A 6,427-nucleotide genomic window follows, 5' to 3' on the forward strand; every position below is an offset into this window, starting at 1 on the left:
ACACACACACACACACACACACACACACACACACACACACACACACACACACACACACACACACACACACATTTCTTCATGTTTCCAGTGAGTGGATTTTGCCTGGCTGGTGCCTGGTGATCATCCCTAGGAACAGATAAAAGGATGTATCCAATTCTCAATCCTTGCACACACACAGACACACACACACACACAGATTAACACTTCCTGATCCTCTCTGGGGAAGAGTGACACTTGAGAGGGGAAAGCCTGGGCCAACATCCTCTAAACCTGCGATGCGTTGTCAGGGCAATGCGCCGGTCAGCGTCCGCCCGCCGTCCGTCACGCCGCTTCCCGTTTTCACGGCTGTCATTCAGAGCCCCGAAATCCCGCCGTCGTTCTCCGCCCGGTGGTCCTGCGCGGTAATCTGCGGCGGCGAGCACCATATGTGCTCTTTTGCACTCATGTCAGCTCAGCTCACGTCTCCGCTAACCCGTCCTCCGTTTTGCGCATGCTCGGGGTTGACTTGAGATTTCCGGTCAAAATGTTTTCGTTTGCTATTTTCGGCAGGTTGCGCCATTGTGGGAGTGAACATAGGTGAGGTCACGTTGCTTCGAGACCGCCTTCAACCCAGATTGTTTGCTTCGCCCGCCCGCCCAAATATCTCAGAATGGTGTTTTTAAAAAAATATGAATAACAATGATGACAATAACATGTTCAACGGATTTATTTCTACAAATATTCAGATGCTTTGATGCAGGCTAATATTTATGGGAAAAACAATCCAAAAACCACCACCACATACATCAACCTGCATTTTCATCAAATCCACCAAAAACCATCAGCTTAGACCTGCTTTGAAAAATAAGAATCAGATTGTGTTTAAATTTATTAAGGCACATATTGAAAAGAAATGCCAGAGTTAATACCAAAACACATCATTGGCAAATAATCAAGCAAACCCTATTTGTCATTGCGGCGTGGTCGAAATCAATGCGTCGACGGGCTAGTCGGTTCAAGCCCCGTTAAGGCTTTCCCGTTCGATTGGAAACCTAACTTGACCCTTAACCCTTGTTTAATGAAACCTGGTGAGCATTCCTTTTGTTTGTCTGTCTGTCTGTCTGTCTGTCTGTCCCCCGCCTCTCACCAAGAAATAGACTCCTGCCGCCATAATGAGCAAAATGGATGGATGGCTGGCTGGCTGTCCGTATGGAAAAGGGAAACCGTAAGCGTGCGAGCCATCAGCCTCGCTCCACCACGTAAATGCAGACGCAGCTTTATTAATAAAAACGCACAGCGTAATTAACATGACAGACGCATGGCAGCGAGGCGGCATCTTGTTTGATTCGAACGAGCCGGCTCCTAACCAACAAGTCATACGAGCGCAATATATTTATATTTCCTCCCCCAACCTCCTTTGATGATTTGACCAAACGTGCACACGTTTCACAGACTTCCTCGTTAGCATTAGCGCGTGATGCGACTAGGAAGAAAATGTTATTTGCAGCGGCAACCAAATTAGGAAAGCGCCTTCTTTCTGCTCCGTGCGTGTGTTTGCGCTTCCCCCTGGGGGCTCTTGTCCAGGTGGTCCCCCGCGGACCCCCGGAACAGCGTAGCCGATGTGTAACAGTAATGGAGAGCAGCGAGCGGCCTGCGGTGGGTGCAGCAAAGAGGTCCTCCTTAATGGCTCCCGCACATGCGAGGCTGGATCGCAGCCCTCTCATTAACGCCACTGGACACGCTACGCTGTGCATGTGTGTGCACGTGCATGTGTGCACGTGAGAGAGAGAGGGAGAGAGCGAGAGAGACAGAGAGAGAGATTAGAGCTATGCATGCGAGAATTGGCAGCAATAACACAAGAGTTAGAGAATAAAATATTTTGTGTCTGTGTGTGCTTGTACATGTCAGAACCCATAGGCCTGTTCTTTCTATAGAGTGCATATGAAAAGTCTACGCACCCCTGTAAAAAAGAAAAAAAAAGGAGAAAACCTTTTCACCGTTATTGTGAATGAGTATTTTTTGAATTTTTTTTCGATGAATAAACAGATGAGATATTATGATGGCACAAATGTGCACACCCTTGCATAACAGGGGTTAGAAATAAAAAATCACATACCACTTTTTGTCGCTCTGATTAACCACAAAAAGTTCAGTTCGGTGCGTGTGTGTGCGTGCGTGCATGCATGTGTGTTTGTCTGTTTGTGCGCCAAGGAGACATCAACATTTGCCGTTGTAACAGACCTTTGAGTACTTGAGTGATCTCATCTCCTCTTTTGTATGTACTGTGTGTGTGTGTGTGTGTGCACGTGCGTGTACTTACGTGCACGCCACATGAACAGCGTCTGCATGGCTGAGTGATGTTTCCTTTTTTATTCATTTTTTCTCACGCTGTAAATGTTTCCTTTCTTCCTCGTTTGCATTACAGATGTTACGTCTCTGTCCTGCATGTGTGTGTGTGCGTTGCACGCGGTAAACAGGGCGCTTTGCTGTGTGCACGGAGGAATTTCCCCCAGCAGTCGCCATCAGTAATAGCGGCTGTAATGAGCTGCAGCTGTCAGCATGTTTCCGCACACACGCACATAAAACACACACACACACACGCACCCAATCCAAGCGTGGCGACCGGCGAAGGAGGAAGTCGTGAGTCACTCAGCGGCGCGCCGTCGCACTTTGCGCTGTGAAAACTCTTCACGCTGGCATCACGAAGAGAAGATTTGTTGTTGGGATATGCCAAACGAAGAAGAGCCGTCTGTGCATTTTGAGCGACACTGAAAAACACAGTGAGCTCTTCATACATGTCCGAAATAGCAACTAAAGGCAAACCTTCCTTTGCCGTCCGTCATACGTGCCGGGCTTTTGCGTGAAATTGCGTCATCCATTGCCGTTGGCCCTCTAGCGCCCTCTGCTGCCGACCAAAATGGACGTCAAAGCGCCAATTTGTTTTCACATCGCAATCATTCCATGTTGACTGGAGCTGGGTGTCTTCTTTTGGGTGACCTATGGATAAATGACGCCAACCATTGTTCATTTCATCTTTCCTTTTTTATTTGAAGTGACGTGCATTTCGAAGTTTACTCGAAATGGCTTCGTGTTTAACTTCAACGCACGGTGAAACCTCCAAGCTAGAGCGCAAATTCTCAGGCTTGAGTGAATTTCTGGCTGAAAGAAACTTTAAATTTGTAAAGTCACATTTAATGACAAAGATGTTTTTTATGAGAGGGTTTTTTATTTTGTGTCCATGCAAAATGAGTTACCCACAGTTAACTGGATCAGAAGTGTTCACTTTCTGGCTGAAAGCAAGCGGCCACAACTTGCTCTCCTTCCTCCTCTGTTTTCGTCTTGACTTCCAAGCACTTGCGACGTCTTCTGGCATCCAGGTCGCCTCAAAAAGACAAAGACAGAGGAAAATGAAGCCGACCCAGACCGCCGATTTGGACTTGACATTGTCACTACCCAACAGATTTCGCCGAACATATCGAGGAGGAAAATTCCCGTCTTTGCACGGCGTGCACCACAGCACGTCCCTCTGGAGCATTTTTAGCGCCATTTGCCAATGGTGCCTTGATCCAAGTGCTCCAATCTGACTCCATGATCAGTACAGACCAAAGCGAGTGGTGCCGCCATTGGCTCGCCGCACTAATAACGCCACGGCCCAGCTGAGGCGGCGCTTGCTTGCGGTTGAGACCGCCGCTGACCTCTGCTGACCTCTGCTGACCTCTGCCAATGGTTATCTGCCTTCACTCTAACTTTGTAGATGGCACTTTAATTTTGAGGCACTGTGCACGGGACAGTGATGAATAGGCTGCATCAAGGAGGCCTTAAATGAGCCCGCTCCCCGGTGGCCACAGCGACCGACCGCAACATCACGTGTGTGTGTGCGTGTGTGTGTGTGTGCGTGTGTGTGTGTCTGAGCGTGGTGGCTTACCAATAGCGGAGCAAGAAAGAAACAGGGCTGGTCAGCACTTGCCCCGCCGACCCCGCCTGCGCCGCAGCCCGACCCGACCCGGCAGGAGGCGGTGAGGACGCGGCATCCATTTTGTCTTCTTCTGACTTTTTTCCCCTTTCCTTTTATTTTCTGTAATCCCCCTTCTAGATTATAGTCAACCGCCGTTTTAACGAGGGGAATATATTCTCCACGTACAATTTGAGGTGCCAAAATAAATAACTAATCGGTTGCCCTATTAATAATTGTTTTTCATAATCGAGTCATCACTTGGATGATTTATTTTCCTTAAAATAGTCCAAATCCTCAGATTTCTTAGTAATTATTTTCTGATTTCTTTTTGATTATCCATTGGGGGGGAAAAAATTGTATTTTGATATTGTCATCTTGGGTGTGTGTGTGTGTGTGTCGGGGAGGGGGAGCAAATGCCAAACTAAATACTTAACTTTAGGCAGCATCACATAACCAATGACTTGTTTTTTGCTTTTGTTCATGTTTCTAATATCCTTGTGGATTTTCTTTCTTTTTCTGCTCGTCTGACAGTATTAACACAAAAAATGACTAGTTTTGTGCTTATTCTCCAGCAAGAAGAAAAATATTACAAAATAAGTGGAATCATTTTGTGCCAACAATATCTTTTTTGTCATTCTTAACAATTTAGCTTCAAAATGCTGACCCACTTCAGACACTCGCACACGTGTGTTTTTTTTTTTTTTTGCAGATAAGCGCGCCACATTTGCGGATAGGATTATATTTTAGACATCGAAAGTGAATTCAAGTATTTACTTCGCCCCCACCCCTCCGCCCCCACTCCCTCCCTCCGGCCCGGATCCACGTTCAGGTTCCTCTCTCCGGTCTCGGCACGCATCTCGGCGCAGCAATGGGGCGCAACCAACCAACTTGCAGGTTCTCACGGCACGACACGACACGACACGACACGCATGTACGAGTCGCAACGTAAACATGTAAGACATCACATGCATCAATCACCCTGTGAGCTTAGAAAAATACAAGTGAGCCAAAAGTGGACAGGCACAAGCGCAAACTCCGTGCGCTAAACACTTGAAATGTGGATCATAACGCCAATTCAAATTCATTATTCTTGTTATCAATGTATCCTCAAATAGAAGACACCCACCCACTTTGTTTTCAAATGTAAACTAATTTCAAAGCAAATCGTTTGACAGAAAAAGTTGCTCAATTGAAAGCCAAATTGGATTTAGGTGACATTCTGGGCTATTTTATTTATTTTTTCGTAAAACTTGCGAGATGGCTAAAACAAGCCTGGCGTTTTTTTAATGACGTTAAATTAAACTTTTTGCAAGGTGCTTTGGCACTCTTTAAAAAGGTTGCTTTTAATATTGAGCAGTGACATTTACTTTCAATTTGCTACTTTTAAACTGTTAAAACAACAACAAAAGTAGCAATGTGGTCCTTTGTCATTTTACGGCGCTTTTCTCAATCAGGTCAGATCTTTGATTTCAAAGTGTTACCACACGCGGACAACTTTACTTGAGACTTTTCTTTTCTTTTCTTTCTATCATCTGTAGTAGTATCCATGGGAGCTCGAGTTTTCATCTATTTTATTCCCACGAATGACGTGCAGGAAATTAGTACACGAATAAAGTCGCCAACACAATATGGAGCATTTATAAACACGCATGAGTGGTCATTTATTTATAACAAATTGAACTCATAACACGAAGTGAATCCAAACTTTTTTCATGCGCCTGTCTTTGTCAAATATTTGCATGCACGCGGAGACCAAATTTAGTGAACAATATGCTACGCTATAAATTCAGTGTTTGACGTAGTTATATTTCATTTCACAACAATTTGAACACACATAAATGTTGTCTTTACCTGCAAGTGGGCGCTGCGGCTTGTTGTTCCCGTTCAATAAAAAAAAAAAAAAAAAAACGATCAAAAATAAAAACTTGTCCATTTTGATTGATTCGCGAGTCTTTTGCCGGTGCGCGTGCGCGCACCAAATCGCTCTCTCCCTCTCTCGCCAAACAAGCCAACGTGCACGCGGACGTGCCAGTCACACTGCAGCAAACCGAAAGCGTTTTGTGTGTGAGACTGTGACGTTTCGACGAGGTGGGAGGGGGCATTGTAGTATCCTGCGCGCGCGCGCGTGTATGTCCGTACTTGTGTGTGCACGTGTGTACGCCCGCGTGCATGTGTGTGTGCGTGTGCGCGCCAGAGAGAGACACTGATGATGGATGCGCCAATGGAGAGACGGACAGATGCTTGGGCGGATCTAACGGCGCGCACTGCTGCAGACGCGCGCACACTCGCGGCGAGATCTGCGGGGAAAACATCGTCCACGGACGGATACTCGCGGCTGCCAGCCTCCGCTACGCGACCACCGCCTACGTTCTCCAGGAACGTGGTTCCATTCCCGCAGCACATCTGGCACGGAGGACAAAGACCAAAGAAGAAAAAAGCACTCACCCTCGCTGTCCATGGCGAGGACGGGATTATACTTCATCCTGAACTTTT

The 6,427-nt window shown here is 46.5% G+C and overlaps 1 long non-coding RNA gene across 1 annotated transcript; it reads right to left on the reverse strand.

The window, feature by feature from the left end:
* Positions 1-3,155: 3,155 nt before the first annotated feature.
* LOC119120291 lies at positions 3,156-6,100 on the reverse strand. The gene is made up of 2 exons (XR_005097493.1): positions 5,786-6,100; positions 3,156-3,361 (listed from the first exon to the last, which is right to left on the reverse strand). It is a non-coding gene; the product is annotated as an uncharacterized LOC119120291 (long non-coding RNA).
* Positions 6,101-6,427: the final 327 nt, after the last annotated feature.

Source organism: Syngnathus acus, chromosome 3 (genome assembly GCF_901709675.1).
Source record: "Syngnathus acus chromosome 3, fSynAcu1.2, whole genome shotgun sequence".
NCBI classification, from domain to species: domain Eukaryota; kingdom Metazoa; phylum Chordata; class Actinopteri; order Syngnathiformes; family Syngnathidae; genus Syngnathus; species Syngnathus acus.